This window comes from Mustela putorius, unplaced genomic scaffold (assembly GCF_011764305.1).
Source record: "Mustela putorius furo isolate JIRA1106 unplaced genomic scaffold, ASM1176430v1.1 tig00000450_pilon_pilon_pilon, whole genome shotgun sequence".
NCBI classification, from domain to species: domain Eukaryota; kingdom Metazoa; phylum Chordata; class Mammalia; order Carnivora; family Mustelidae; genus Mustela; species Mustela putorius.
The window spans coordinates 12,584,930-12,600,678 of record NW_025421385.1 but is presented as its reverse complement, the minus strand read 5'-3'; positions in this window follow the sequence as shown (position 1 = coordinate 12,600,678).

Sequence of the window (15,749 nt, the reverse complement as noted above, 5' to 3'; positions counted from 1 at the left end):
TTCACATGGATTTAGAACTTCCATCTGTTTTCCTGGAATTCTGTCAATGGGAAAATGTTTCATATTAGTAATAATCATCCCACTCATTGCCTAAGCCATAAGTTTAAAAAATACAGATTTTTTAAGACTTTATTTTTTAAAGATTTTATTTATTTATTTGACAGACAGAGATCACAAGTAGGCAGAGAGACAGGCAGAGAGAGAGAGAGGAGCAAGCAGGCTCCCCGCTGAGCAGAGAACCCGATGCGGGGCTCGATCCCAGGATCCTGGGATCATGACCTGAGCCGAAGGCAGAGGTTTTAACCCACTGAGCCAACCAGGTGCCCCGGGACTTCATTTTTTAAGAGAAGTTTTAGGTTTATAGAAAACTGAGAGGAGGGTACAGAGATTCTTCTATACCCCCCGCCCCAACATGTGCATAGCCTCCCCCATTATCAACATCACTCACCAGAATGGTATATTTTTTACCAAGGATGAATTTACACTGAAACATCATAACTAGATAAAGTCCACAATATACCTTACAGTTCACTGTTGGTGTCATAAATCCTATGTTTATAGAAAAAAAAAGTGCAATGACATATATCTATCATTGTATCATGTGATATAATATCATAGTATATTGATTGCTTTAAACATCCTCAGTGCTCTGCATATTCATTTCTCCCACCCCAAGCAACCACTGAACTTTTTATTATCTCCATAGTTTTTCCTTTTCCAAAATGTCATATAGCTGGAATCATACAGTATGTATGGGTTTCTTTCACTTAGTAATATGCATTAGAATTTCCTTTATGTCCTATCATAGCTTGATAACATATTTCTTTTTAACACTAAATATTTCATTGTCTGGATGTATCAATGTCTTTATCCATTCACCTACTGAAGGACATCTGGTTGCTTTCAAGTTTTACCAATGATGAATAATCTGCTGTAAACATCCATGTGCAGATTTTTGTATGTAGGTAAGTTTTCAACTGCTTCGGTTAAATACCAAGAAGCATGACTCCTGAGCTAGCTATGTGGTAAAACTAAGTTTAGTTTGTTCTTTTGTTTGTTTGTTTGTTTTTTAAGATTTTATTTATTTATTTGACAGAGTTCACATTAAGCAGAGAGGCAGGCAGAGAGAGAGAGGAGAAAGCAGGCTCCCTGTAGAGCAGAGAGCCCGATGTGGGGCTCGATCCCAGGACCCTGGGATCATGACCCGAGCCAAAGGCAGAGGCTTTAACCACTGAGCCACCCAGGCACCCCTGAGTTAATTTTTTAAGAAACCACTGTTTTCTTCCAAAATGGTTATTCCATTTTGCATTTCCCGTTAGCAATGTAGGAGAATTCCTGTTTCTCTACATCCTCACTGGCATTTGGTGTTGTCAGTATTTCAGATTTCGGTCATTCTAATAGGTCTTTGTTATCACAATTCTGTTTTACTTTAATTTCCTTGATGACATATGGAGCATTTTTCCATGGTTATTCCATATGCTTATTTGCCACCCGTAAATCTTTGATGAAGTGTCTCTCAAGGTATTTAGTCCATTTTTAATAACGTTGTTATCTTCTCTTTGTTGAATTTTAGGAGTTCATTATGTATTTTGGATAACAGTCCTTTATCACATGTGTTTTTTGCAAGTACTTTCTCCCAGTCTGTAACCTGTCTTCTAATTGCTTTATATTGCCTTTTGTAGAGAAGTTTTTAATTTTAATGAAATCAACATATTAATGTTTTCTTTCATGGATCACGTTTTCTGATGCTATATCTAAAACAGTATCACCATACTCAAGTTCATCTAGACTTTCTCCTACACTATTTTCTAGCTCTGTGTTTTATACATAGGTCTATTGTACCTTTTAAAACATAATTTTCTCCATGACTTCCTTAAGTAGAGATGATCATTTTTGTGAGGAGTGTATGGTCTGTGTCTAGTTTCACTTTTTGGCCTGTAGATGTCCAGTTATTCCAGCACCATTTGTTGAAGAGACTATCTTTGCTCCATTGTATTGCCTTTGCTCCCTTGTCAAAGATCAATTGGCAACATTTATGAGGGTCTATTTATGGGCTCTCTCTTCTGCTCCATTAACCTACTTGTTTATCTTTTTACCAATATGATACTGTCTTGATTCCTGAAACTGTATAGTAAGTCTTGAAATTGGGTAGTGTCTGTCCTCCAACTTTGTTTATCTCCTTCAATATTGTTTGGCTATTCTGGGTCTTTTCCCTCTCCATATAAACTTTAAAGTCTATTTTTCAATGTCCAAAAAATAAATTGCTGACATATTAATTGGGATTGAACTGAATCTATGGGTCAATTTTGAAAGAATTGACATCTTGACAATATTGAGTCTTCCTATCAATGAACATGGAATATCTCTCTAGTTATTTAGTTCTTCTTTGATTTTACTCATCAGAATTTTGTAGTTTTCCTCATATAGATCTTGTATATATTTTTGTTATATTTATACCTAAGTATTTCACTTCTGGGAGACTAAGGTAAATGATAATTGGTGTTTTTTATTTCAAATTCCCCTTGCTCATTGTTGGATATAGGAAAGCAAATGACTTTTGTATATTAACCTTTTGTCCTACAACCTTGCTGTAATCAGTTATTAGTTCCAGGAGGTTTTTGTTGTTTTGCAGGGGATTTTTTGGTCAGTATTACAGACTTTCTATGTAGATGACCAAGGCACTTGAAAACAAAGAAAGTTTTGTCATCCTCCCAATCATTATCTTTTAATTTCTTTTCTTGCTTTATTGCATTAGCTAGAACTTCTAGCATGATGTTGAAAAGGAGTAATGAGAAGAAAATCCTTGCCTTGTACCTGATCTTAACACCATTAAGTATGGTGTTAGCTGCAGGCTTTTTGTAGATAGTCTTTATTAATAGTCTGTCAGTATAACTATAAATAGATAGTTCCCTTTTCTTCCTAGTTTACCAAGAGTTCTTAACATGAATTGGTGCTAGATTTTTGTCAATTTTTTTCTGTATTTATTGGTATAATCATGTAATTATTCTTTTTATATCTGTTGATGTGATGAATTGCATTAGCCTTGCATAACTAAGATAAACCTCATTTGGTTATGGTACATAATTCTTTTTATACTTTTCTGGATTAGATTTACTAATTTTTATAAAGTACTTTCGCACCTATGTTCATGAGAGATATTGGTCTGTAGTTTTCTTATGTCTTTGTCTGGTATTGGCCTAAAGCTAATGACCTCAGATTCAGTTAAGACATACTAGCTCTGTTTCTTTCCTCTGTAAAGTTTGTAGAGAATTGGTATAATTTCTTCCTCAAATATTTGGTATACTTTGCCAGTGAACCCATCTGGAACAGGTGTTTTCTCTTTTGAAAGTTTATTTATTAACTTCAATTTCTTTAATAGTTATAGGTCTATTCAAATTATCTATTTCTTCTCATGTGGGTTTTGGCAGATTGTGTCTTTCAAGGAATTGCTCCATTTCACCTAGATTGTTAAATTTGTGGCCACAGAGCTATTCACAGTATTTTTTTATTATTCTTTCAATTTCCATGGAAGCTGTAGTGATGTCACCTCTTTCATTTCTGATATTAGTAACTTGTATTTTCTCTCTTTTTTTCTCAGTTAACCTGGCTAGACATTTACTGATTTTATTGGTCTTTTTAAAGAACCAGCTTTTGGTTTCATTGATTTTCTCTATTGATTGCCTATTTTCCATTTCATTGATTTTTGCTCTAATTCTTATTTCTTTTCTTCTTCTTCTTACTTTGGATTTAATTTGTTCTTCTTTTTCTAAGTTCCCAAGATGAAAACTTAGATTATTGGTTTTAGATTTTTCTTCTTTTCTAATATATGCATTCAATTCTATAAGTTTCCTTCAATCACTGTTTTTGCTGCAAATTTCTTCTTTTTTAAGCCTATATATTTATATCTCACAGTAAAATGAGATGGCAGAAAAACATGATCTATAAATGACAGATACATTTTAAGAAGATCTGTTTTTTAATGACTCATCTGTTTTGAATATTTGGGGGTTTTTTAACTTTTAAAATTTTCCTCCAAGTTTTCATTTTGAAAGTTTTTATAACTATAGGAAAGTTCTGTGGGAATATTTGAAAATGAACACCTGGATAGCCTTTGCTAGATTCCTAAATTATTACCATTCTGCCACATTTGCTTTATCTGTCTATACATATAAATATTTTACAAAACCACTTGAGAATTAGTTTTAAAGATGTTTCACCCCTAAAAACTTTAGTATGGACATCATCTCACACATGCCAGAATGGCTAAAATCAACAACACAAGAAATAACAGGTTTTGGAAAGGATATGGAGATAGAGGAACCCTCTTGCAATGTTGGTGGGAATGCAAACTGGTGCCACCTTTCTGGCAAAAAGTATGGAATTTCCCCAAAAAGTTAAAAATAGAATTACCCCCAAGATCCAGCAACACACCATTAAGAATTTATCTAAAGAATATAAAAGCACTTATTCAAAGGGATACATACACTCCAATGGTTAAAGCGGCATTATCTACCATAGCCAAATTATGGAAATAGCCCAAGTGCCCATAGACTGATGAATGGATAATGAAGAGATATTACTCAGCCATAAAAAAAAAATGAAACCTTACCATTTGTGAAGATGGATGGAGCCAGAGTATAATGCTAAGCAAAATAGGTCAGAGAAAAACAAATGCCATATGATTTCACTCATATGTGGAATTTAATAAAGCAAATGAATTTTGGGGGGGGGCAAATAAAAGAGAGAGAGAGAGAGAAGCAAACCAAGAAACAGACTCTTGATTACAGAGAACAACCTGATGGTTACTAGATCGGAGAAGGGTGAGGGGATGGGATAAATAGATGATTGGGACTAAGAAGGGCACTTGTGATAAGCACCAGGTGTTGTATGGAAGTGTTGAATCACTATATTGCACACCTGAAACTAACATTACACTGTGTGTTAACTAACTGGGATTTAAATAAAAACTTAAAAAAAAAACTTCAGTATGTACCAAAATATCCCACCATAATTACATAATAATAAACATACTTAGGAAATTTGAAGTGATATAATTCTCTAATGTGTAGTTCAGATTTTCCTAGTTCTCTTAAGAATGTCCTTTTCAGCCTGAGTACTTATTATATTTTATTTTAAATCCAGGACTCACTCAAGGTCACCACTGCATATATTGTCACATGCGTATAGTTCCTTTTGTCTTGGACAATTGACATTTTTGTAGAGTCCACTTGGTTTTTGCATAATGTCTCTCAAATTGAATTTATCTAATTATTCCCTCACAATTAGACTCAGGTGAAAATTTTGGCAGATGCCCACATGTGATGTGGGAATGCTTTTCTTTTTTTATACACTAGAAAAAAAATAGTTCAGGCTAATATTTTCTTTCAATCAATAACTCTTAGGGATTGCCTCCCATAAAGTAAATTTATTGTCACAGTTTGCAATTTACAAAACACCCCGATACGGATTAATTTATTCAATTTGCACAAGCACCCCATAAGGTGGGTGTTTGTAATTATGTTTTCTTGTTGAATGCAAATTTATCCGCATATATAGAACCAAGAAGACTATATCTGTGACCAAAATTTAAGCACAGAAATACCTCTGTGTAAATACTTCAGTGTAAATATCACACTAAAGGAGAAGCCCTGTGTTTTTAAGTCAAATAAACCTAGACATTTTTTTCTCTTCCACAACCTGCAACTCTCCATTGTCCAAACTTTGTGCCTTACAGTTTTTGTTGTATGTGAAATAATATGGTAATGTAAAATACTATGCTTTAGCAAAACATTTTCCAACTTTAATGATTTGAAATTACACTAATCAAAGCAGAAACAAAATAAAAGTGGATGAGTGTTAGCTGTATTGAATGCCAAGTAATTGGCTTTTGTTCATGTTTAGGTCTTTGCATTTGCTGCAACCAGTAATTCGCCAGCTCTTATTTTCTCCCCTGAAGAAGATTTTTTTTGTCAATTCCTCCTACTTCCCAAAGCATGAAAACAGCATTGTTTCATAGCATAGTCGACAGTATTTGTACAAGGACAGCTTAGCATATTAGATTTATAACTTTTTAATTTTCTTCTTACCTTTGGGCCTCACAAACCCACTATTGTTTAGTTTAGGGTAAAATCAAGAAAGTTTGGCTCTCGGTGTACATAACTTGATTCACAAACAATAGCATAGATTCTTAAGTAGACATTCCAGCCAGAAAGAGCATAAACAGGTTTTTGAATCTGTGAGTCAAGGGTACTGATAAAAAGTCAGACAATTTTTACAGTAATACTGAAATTAAAAAAACAATACCAGGGGCGCCTGGGTGGCTCAGTGGGTTAAGCCTCTGCCTTCGGCCCAGGTCATGATCCCAGGGTCCTGGGATCGAGCCCCACATCGGGCTCTCTCCTTGGTGGGGAGCCTGCTTCTCCCTCTCTCTCTGCCTGCCTCTCTGCCTACTTGTGACCTCTCTGTCTCTCTCTGTCAAATAAACAAAATAAAATCTTAAAAAAAAAAAAAAAACAATACCACCCATGTCCAGGTAGTCACACTCAGATATACTGTCTGTCATTTTGAGTTCAGAAAGATCTTGAAAAAATAGAGTGAGATTTTCCACTGATAAAAACCATTTTTGCCCAGAGAGCCTCAAGCTCAGATGACAGATCAAGATCCACTTACATTTTCATCCATGCACAATTTTCCAGCACTCAGTGATTTGAACACCTCATTTCAAAGTAAAGAGTAATTTCAAATGCCTAAATCATGGGGATGATATTACTGCCCTTGTCCAGTGTTCAATGTGATAAGGGAGCAGATAGAATCCTGAAAATACCCAATGAAGGAACAAAACTCCTTTTTCAACTCTCAGAGAGTTCTGCAAGCGTATCATTTTCTTTTGAACTAGCATATTATTCACTTCCTTAAAAGAAAAATCTACATTTTAATCCCAGGAAATGTATTATTCTCATTGTCTATCTGGATTCGTTTTCAGGCCAAATACAGTAAAGGAAGCTGCATTTGATACTTCTGCCTTGAGCATATAAATTGTCACAGGCCAGGGTGATGAAAAATTTTTCAGCTGTGAAGTCTTTATAGAATACGTATCATTCATTTTTTTCCACCAGTCCTCAACAACAGACTATTATCATCAAATAACAATAAGAGAGACTGCCTGCAGTTAATTTAATCACTGTAATTTCCCCGAAAATAAAGACTGATGTCTTTTGAAAATTATTCCAATTACATCTTTGAAAATGAGTTCAAAATTGTTAAAATTACTACTTTCAATACTATATTAACCTCCACCAAGTGTTATTAGTTATTCTCACAATCTTCCTAGAGCAAAAATGACATCAGTGCCCAATTTTTTTATTTGGTAAAAATTCAACTTTGAGATGTCACAAGTGTTTTTAAGACTTTGCTCAAGTTCAGTTCACTTACGGTTTAATCTAACCCTTTTCAAAGACATCCTGAGAAGCAATTTCTCTGCTAAAAAACAAAAACACAGCCAAAATTCATTTAATTGGATCACATAAAATCAAATTATATAATCACTTGTAAACAAGTAGATGAGAAGTAGAAGAGATCACAGAAACAATGATGAAGATAAGCCAACATTTATTGAGCTCTGATTATTACTTGATTGGTGCAAGCCCGTGCTAAGTGCTGTACAGACTCTGACCATTTCGTTCCACAGAAACCCTATGAAGGAGGTCCTGTCTTTCCTACCATTTACAGTTGAAGACCTTGGCCATGAAATCTGCTGCTCTAGCGGGCATCCTGTGTGCCTTCCAACCTGCACCAGCCCGAACCCCCCACACACACACCTGTTTCTGACCATTACTTTAAGGAGGACACTCCACAGTGAAACCTGCCTTCTTTGACCACAGCTCTCTCTCGTTGGAACCTACAGACACTCTAGAAGAAGGAAGGGTGACAGAGGGGTAAAAACAGGGAAGGTCTGTGCCCGGAGTAACGCCTCCTTCCACGCTGTCAGACTTCCTCATTCATCTTGGCTTTAACGAGGGTTCCCAGGGCTCTCCGTCCAGTCCAGCTCCTTTCGGGGGTTTGGACTTGAGTCAAGTGTGTATTGTCTAATCCGTAATTGCAGAGAAGGTTAGCCCCTCTTCCACAGGATTCTGGGACCCCCGGCTGTGCACCTGAATTCTGCCCAAGTCCTTTCTGAAACAGCTCAGCTACTCACTCACTGCTCTCTGACTCTGCCAGCGGGGAGGCAACCTGCTTTGACACGCAGGTGCTTGTTAGCAGTGGGTTGGCTGCAGCTTAACGTTGCAGATCATGTTGGCAGACTCTCACCCTGACGTGGCCCAAAATACTATTATTTTGAATAATTTGAATAATTACAAATTATTCCAAATTATTAGCTATGTGAAGGAGGCAAAATGCGAGACTCTCAGACTTTTCCATGTTTTGGTCCTTAATATAAGGTGAACTCTGTAGACATTTGATGAGGACGAAGGCAAGCACTGAGAAAAAGAAAAGAAAGATGAGTAACTTGAAGGAAAGGAGGCCTTGAGGCTGAAGAATTCCAAGGGTGCATTATTGTCCGGACCTTGACCACCAGAGAGGCCACACACGGAGAAGAGCGAAGGGAGCTGCTCTAGAATGGGACTTAAGGAAGGCAAGAGAAAGTTCTAAGAACAGAATTCACTTCTCAGTTTTGCCATTCCCTATTCTGCTTCTCCCAGAGGCCAAAATCATATCTTTCAGTCTCATCAGCCTACTCCAAAGCTCCACGACCCTCCCTAGACACTCAAGTGACTGGAGACTCATCTGTGTCAACTTCCTCCAGGTAAGAAAATTCTCCCTCTGTACCTTTCTCTGATCAAAATGAGTATTTGACATAAAATGCTGTTTACATGGATGTTAGCATCTGTGGTTTGGGGTAAGGGCAAAGAAACATTAAAGTGAAAGAGACTGACAGGACCCACCCATCCCCCACTTTCAATGGTGGGAGGCAGGACTAGATAGCACGCAGACCCTGAATGTTGGTTCCACCATGAATCTTTCCTTTTCTCTTCCCTGTTGGTCTTAAGTCACTACATTTCTAGATGTTTGGTTCTTCTTGCAACCTCCTGATCACCACCGTGGGCATGTGCTTTAAACCCAAATTTGATAGACACACCTGACAATGGTGCCTACTATCGAGTGCTGGAAGGGACAAGTTATATTCAGGACCCGTGTTCACCATGTCCTTACTCCAAAGTTGGCTCTTCCAATAACCATAGCATCTATTCCACTTCTTAGAAGTAAGGCTTTTGACATAAAAAAAAAAAAAAGTTACATTGTTATAAACTTAAAAATGCAAGAGCAAAGTTAGTAAAACAAAAATCGTCCATCATCTCAAAGTCCAGAGATACCTATTCTTAATGTATATTTCCTGCTTCAATTTCTTCCATTCATTTGTAAAACTTGTAATGTGATCAGGGGTATTCAATATATATATAGCTTTGGGTCTAGAAGACCTCTTCTTAGAGCTCTGGATGGATGTGGATTATAGCTAATATTTGAGCTGTTTGACAACTCACATTTTGATCCTTTAATCACAGCAGAGGCCCTGATATTCCACTAACTTTACCAAGCATGTATGAGATTTTAGATAGCACCCTAATGAGCTGTAATGTTCTGAAGACATTCTCTTCTTATCTCAGTTGTTGGGCGGAGGTCCTAGGGTGCCCAAAAATCTGAACGTCCACATGTACATTTTTAGTATTTGAAAATCGGTACATAGAGCACAGAAGTGCTTTTGAGAACAAGGCCAATAACAGTTTTAAGGCTCAATGATTAGGGCTATCTCAAATATTTCATTGTTTAATACTTCTATGTTCTCTTAGGGAAAGAGTTGCATGAACAGCAGAATGCAAAGATTGTTTAACTCGAATTCACTGCTAATAGGAAAACAGAAGATTTAGGATCATCTGGCTCAATTTTGGAGAACCATAAAATAATTTCCTTAAAAATATGTAAGGACATATTAGAAAAATACATTACAATGCTATTTCATAGACAAACCGCTTTAACAGTTTCTCAAATTGTCCCCCAAATGTCTTTTTAGAATTGGTTTGTAGAAAACTTCTCCATAATAACTCAGCCTAAATCTAAGCCAGCAGCTTAACTTTTACGTCCCAAACACTTCATGAGTTATTATATAATCAATTCTAGAATCTCAAATCAAGACGACACTTTTATTTGTTCGGAATATGCCCAGTTAACTCAACTGAAAAAAAATGACACAAACTCAAAAGAAAGCAAAGGAAATGAAGAGTAGAATTCCTTTAAAAAACAAAATTCTGGGGGTGCCCGAGTGACTCAGTCCCTTAAGGGACTGCCATCCACTCAGGGTTCTGGGATTGAGCCCTGCCTCCTGCTCCCTGTTCAGCAGGGGGGTCTGCTTCTCCCTCTCCCTCTGCCCCTCCTCTTTCTTTTCCTCTCTCTCTCTCTCTCTCTCTCAAATAAATAAATAAAATCTTTTAAAAAGTGGAATACTGTTCAGGGTCTCTTCTCCTTTCCGTGGAGCATGAGCACTGCTATTTAGATGGCCAGAATCAGCCTTTCCCTTTCTCTCCATCCTCTCTCTCTCTCTCTCTCACACACACACACACACACTCACGTGATATCACAGGAAGAAAGGACACTATTTCTATCTGCTGGGGAATCTCTCAGAAAATACTGCTATTTCCTTCACAGAAGAGTTGGGAATCATCCATGACTTAAAATGCTGTTGTCAAGGGTTAGCCCCTAAGACCCTGAACAGTCAGTTCCCAGCAAGGGGCTTCACAAAGTCAGGTTCTGTTCTATGCCCAACCATGTGTCAGTTCTGCCTGGGTAGAGGGAGAGCCTAGGGAAGGGGTGCTAAGTGCCTGGGTGGGGTGGGCGGGTCTGCACTTTCAGTTTCACCTTGGACACAGGGCATACTTGCATTCAGAGAAAGGGTGCTATGACTTTAGGAAAAAAAAATTCTTTTGAAATTGCGAATCAATGCCCTTCTGATTTATTTTTCCAAAATTCACACATTCCATGCCTGAATAATCTATAAAATCCATCGTTGGGTTAGTACACAGACAACGAAAACCCATTTTTAGAACCGTTATGAGCCAACTGGAGCTAACATGGATATATTACCACTTCTAGTCCACCATCTTCCTGTTCATTTTCTAAAACTTCATGCACAAAGGAGGAATTTTTCATACTACTATGTGTTTCACATCTCCTCCCAGAAAGAAAGGACAGCTTCTGTCCATCTCCATTAAAAATAAAAGACAGGGTTAATCTTTTTGTGGATAAAGACCAAAAAGAGGAAATTTTAGGTTAAACCATTATACCAAGAGTATTCTCACTTATTCTGAGCCTTTGAAAATTTTTATTTTTATTTGAATGCAGACATTAAGAGAAATGGATTTTTTTCTTCTTTAACAAACAAAGTATATACCGCCCATCCGAAAAATATTCAAATAAGTAAACATTATACTTCCCATCAGCTTTGAAGAAGCAGACATTTCATGTGCCTTATCAATTTACTCTGCTTTTAGATGAAATCAGTAAACACTCCCCTTCCATAGGTAATAAAATTAGAATTCTTGTATTCAAAAACAATAACTTTTATTTTTCCCAGGTAGGAATGACCTTAATGGAGAGATTGCCTTGATACTTGAGGCCTGAAAAGAAGAGATGTTGACCAACTTTTCTAAACCCAAAGTGAATCTCATTGTTAGACTTAGCTCCACACTTAACTGGCTTGTAATCAATAAATCTATAAAGTAAGTTAACTCAGTCACTTTCCAAAGTATATATTTTGCAGCCAGTTATCTTGGGGTAATTGCCAGAAAGTTACATTAATCGGTTAAAATATTCCATGTGTGCTGTACTGAGTTTCATAGTCGAAATGAGCATATGGTTCTATCGGGTTTAAATTTTCCAACATAAAATCACTGTAGTCATATTGTGGTTCATGTGCCTATGGCTTTATATACCCTTGTATCTATGAATGGAAATGGATTTGAAACCATCCTCAGTGGCCTTTTCTCATGCTGATCTTAGGCGGGTATATTCTAAGATATTTGTCTTATTGGAACCTATGGTAAGATTCATACCCTTGCAATTGGGAACAGGGTCTTTCCAGAAGAGAGTCGGAAATGTCAAGAAGACATTCCCAGGGTCAAAGAACCTGGAAAGATTTGGACTCTGAGATGGTAAGAAAAATTTCCCTCTTCATTCTATCTTGGCCTTGCTCTCTTGAGCCTATACTCTAAGGAAACTTTTTTTTTTTTAAGATTTTATTTATTTATTTGAGAGAGAGACAGAGTGTGCAAGCTGGTGTGGGGTGGAGTGGTAGAGACAGGGGGAGAAGAAGCAGACTACCAGATAAGCAGGGAGCCTGACTCAGGGCTAGATTCCAAGACCCTAAGATCATGACCTAAGTCAAAGGTAGATGTTGACCTAACTGAGCCACCCAGGCACCTTATTCTAAGGACATTTACTAGAGGGTTCTGTGAAAGTGCTATGAAGATGGCTGCCACCTCTTGGAGACAGTCTTTGGAGTGTGTTGAGAAAGAGGAAAGCAAAGAAATTGCATGAGGGTGAGCTGTGGCCTACCAGTTCTGATAGCAGACATTTCTAGAAATGGATGTATCATTTTTGTACTTAATGGTATATACTTATGTTGCTCTCACTGTCTTCCTTATATAGTTAAGATATTGCTAACTATTCAAGTATAGTAATAACTTCCAGTAACACTCTATTTCCCACTGGCCAATTCCCATGGCATTGACGGCATGCTGGCATGGGGTCAGAGTTCATACTGCAATATGAACAAGTCCAGTATCTCCCTATGTCAATGGATGGTAGAGGAAAATAAGGTTTCTAAAGCACAGAACCAGAAAGAAGTTTGTGAAGAATTCATCCAGATGTAAAGCTCACAGTTGAAAGAAACATGAGAGAAAAATCTTAAATATTTACAATACCAGTCATCAAATGGGAAGCCAGAAGAAGTTTTTCTAAACAATCAATAAAAACAACAACAACAGCAAAATTCCAATCAACTTGTGCTAGAGGAGGCTGTATTATCTTTCTAAGTTCTTCAGACAAAATGACTTTACAAAATCATTGTCATATAAAGAGGCAACCAAAAATCACACAGCTAAAAATGTAGGGGAATGTATTTCAGAGATATGTCAGGCAGTTAATTTAAAACTATCTTGTTTTCTAGATAATGTGCTTCTTTTGGTATTTTTTCAGCTTTTTAAAATTTGAAATTTATTCTCATTTCTGTCATAACTTTTAAATATTAAGTTTCTTATGACTCTCTCTCTTTGTAATTTTGTATTATTTTCCCTAAGAAGACTCTCCAAATTGTGTAAGATTCAGGCCCCACAAAGTCTGGGTCCACCCTGGCTATCCGATTCCTCACATGACAGCTTGGTCTTAGCTGGACTATGGCAAAGGATGGGATGGCGGGGTGGTGGTTGAGGGGGTAATGTCTAGATGCTGTGCCCACATTGGTTTGGTCATCTCCTGGGGCCTTGCAATAGTGGCAGTCAGGGATTTGTGATGTCCTCCAAAGAGCATGAGAATGGCAGGCACAAGATTTGAAACTGTATGATCCAGGCATCCCTCCAACTTTGAAATACTAGCATTGTACATTAAGTATGCCTGCAGGGTTCCTGTTCTCTAAGCTAGTAAAGCATTTGTTTAATTTCCAACATAGAATAGCTATATTCCCATGTTTGCCAGGAGCACGAAATCTAACTGGCTGGCTCTCAGTCCATGTCAAACACTCAGTTAGAATAAGCAATACTTATATAATATATTTAAAGGCATATCCATTACTCTATATCCCAGAGCTATTTACTACTCAGAGTGTTGAGACTTTAAGAAGTTCATGATTCCCTAAAATTGTATACAGAATTTAATGTATACATAATTTAATTTGATCTGCATTTATATCTTTCATCAGAGTCTCAAATTGGTCCATGACATCTAAAAATTAATAATCACTAGTTTACATTTCAAGAGTAAGTACCTCCAACAAGGTGGTACTTAAAAAATAATAATACTTTGTACCTTCAAAAAGATTTTTAAAATTATACTACATAATTTTGAACCCATTTCTATATAAGCTGTACCAACAGACACATATGTCATTAATTACACTGAGAAATTTAAGAGATAGCCCAATGAAACAAAGGAAGATTTTAAACATACTATTAATTTCATCACAGTATATCATTACTATGGACTGAACTGGGTTGTCCCCAAAATCATAGGTTAAGGCTCTAACCCTCCAATATACTTCCAGATGGGCCTCACAGAAGTAATTGGGCCAGCAGGTGGAGACCTCTTATGGATTTAGTGCCCTTAGAAAGTTAGAGACAAAAGAGAGCACTCTCTCCTCCCTGTGAAGACACAGCAAGAAGATGGCCTATGAAAGCTGGAAAGACAGGTCTCATCAGAACCTGACCATCTCAACACCCTGATCTGGAACTTCCAACCTCAACTGTGAGAAATAAATTTTTGTTGTTTAAGACACCCAGTCTATTGTGTTTTGCCTTAGCAGCTTGAGTTGACTAAGATAGTCATTATGAGGCAAGATCTATGGAAGAAATGTCTCTCCAGTTCCAGTAGACAAAAATTTGGGAATCTCATTTGATTTTATAGGATATGTGACCACGAATCTATAACTAGTTTCTTACCCTGTGCATTGCGTATTATAAAACTTGGCATCAATATGTCACTGTACTCTAGTAAAGACCTAGAGCCTTTCCCACACACACTTTGTGTATTAATGTCACTCAAAGACACCTCTCACTTTTCACACTAACCTTTTCTTCTGTTCCTTCTTTCTCATCCACTTACTTAAATTTCATTCTACTCTGCTGTACTCATTTATGCAACTTCCCTCAAATTCTTTCACAGACAAGGCAGATTCTAAGTAAGAATGTGAATAAACAAATGAAAGGTGACATTTCCACTTGAGAATTAAAATTATAAATTTTCATTATTGCATTTGGAATTGGGCACAAATAAGTATTTGAAGAAATTTAATTTACCTCAACCATGCTCATAAGCCTGAGAAGAAGACTTATATATGCTAGGGGTTCTTAACTTAGGGCTCAAAGACCCTCCAGGAGAACTAGGAACAGAATTCAGGGAGTCTGTACACTTAGATGGGGGAAAACTGATCTTCATTTTGGCTGCTCTCTAACTGAAATTTAACATTTCCTTCAAATACAAATATTGGCAATAAACCACGGAAGTATTTAGCAGTATCTGTGAATCTGTTTCCCGTACAAATGCTAGGTACGCTCATCTCCCATTTGGGTTCTTACAGCTATCCAAAAATATCACTTACCCTCATCATCACCTTCAAATGTCACTACACTTTCTGCTGCTAGATTATGTTAATTAATGCACTGATGTAAAAAACATATATTATTATTACATCACATTTTGTAATTGTATTTTTATATATTTGGCTCCCTACAAGGGAGTTAAGAACCCCTAGCATATATAAGTCATCTTCTCAGGCTTATGAGCATGGTTGAGGTAAATTAAATTTCTTCAAATACTTATTTGTGCCTAATTCCAAACAATGTATCCTGTTTTATACATTTAAAAACATTATTCTGAAAAGGGATCCACAGGTTTCCTTAGGCTCCCAAGGATGTACAGGGCATAAAACTCTGATGAACACTGAACTGTATTTGGGTAGCATCTTTACAAGTGTTTGCAAATTTCTTCCT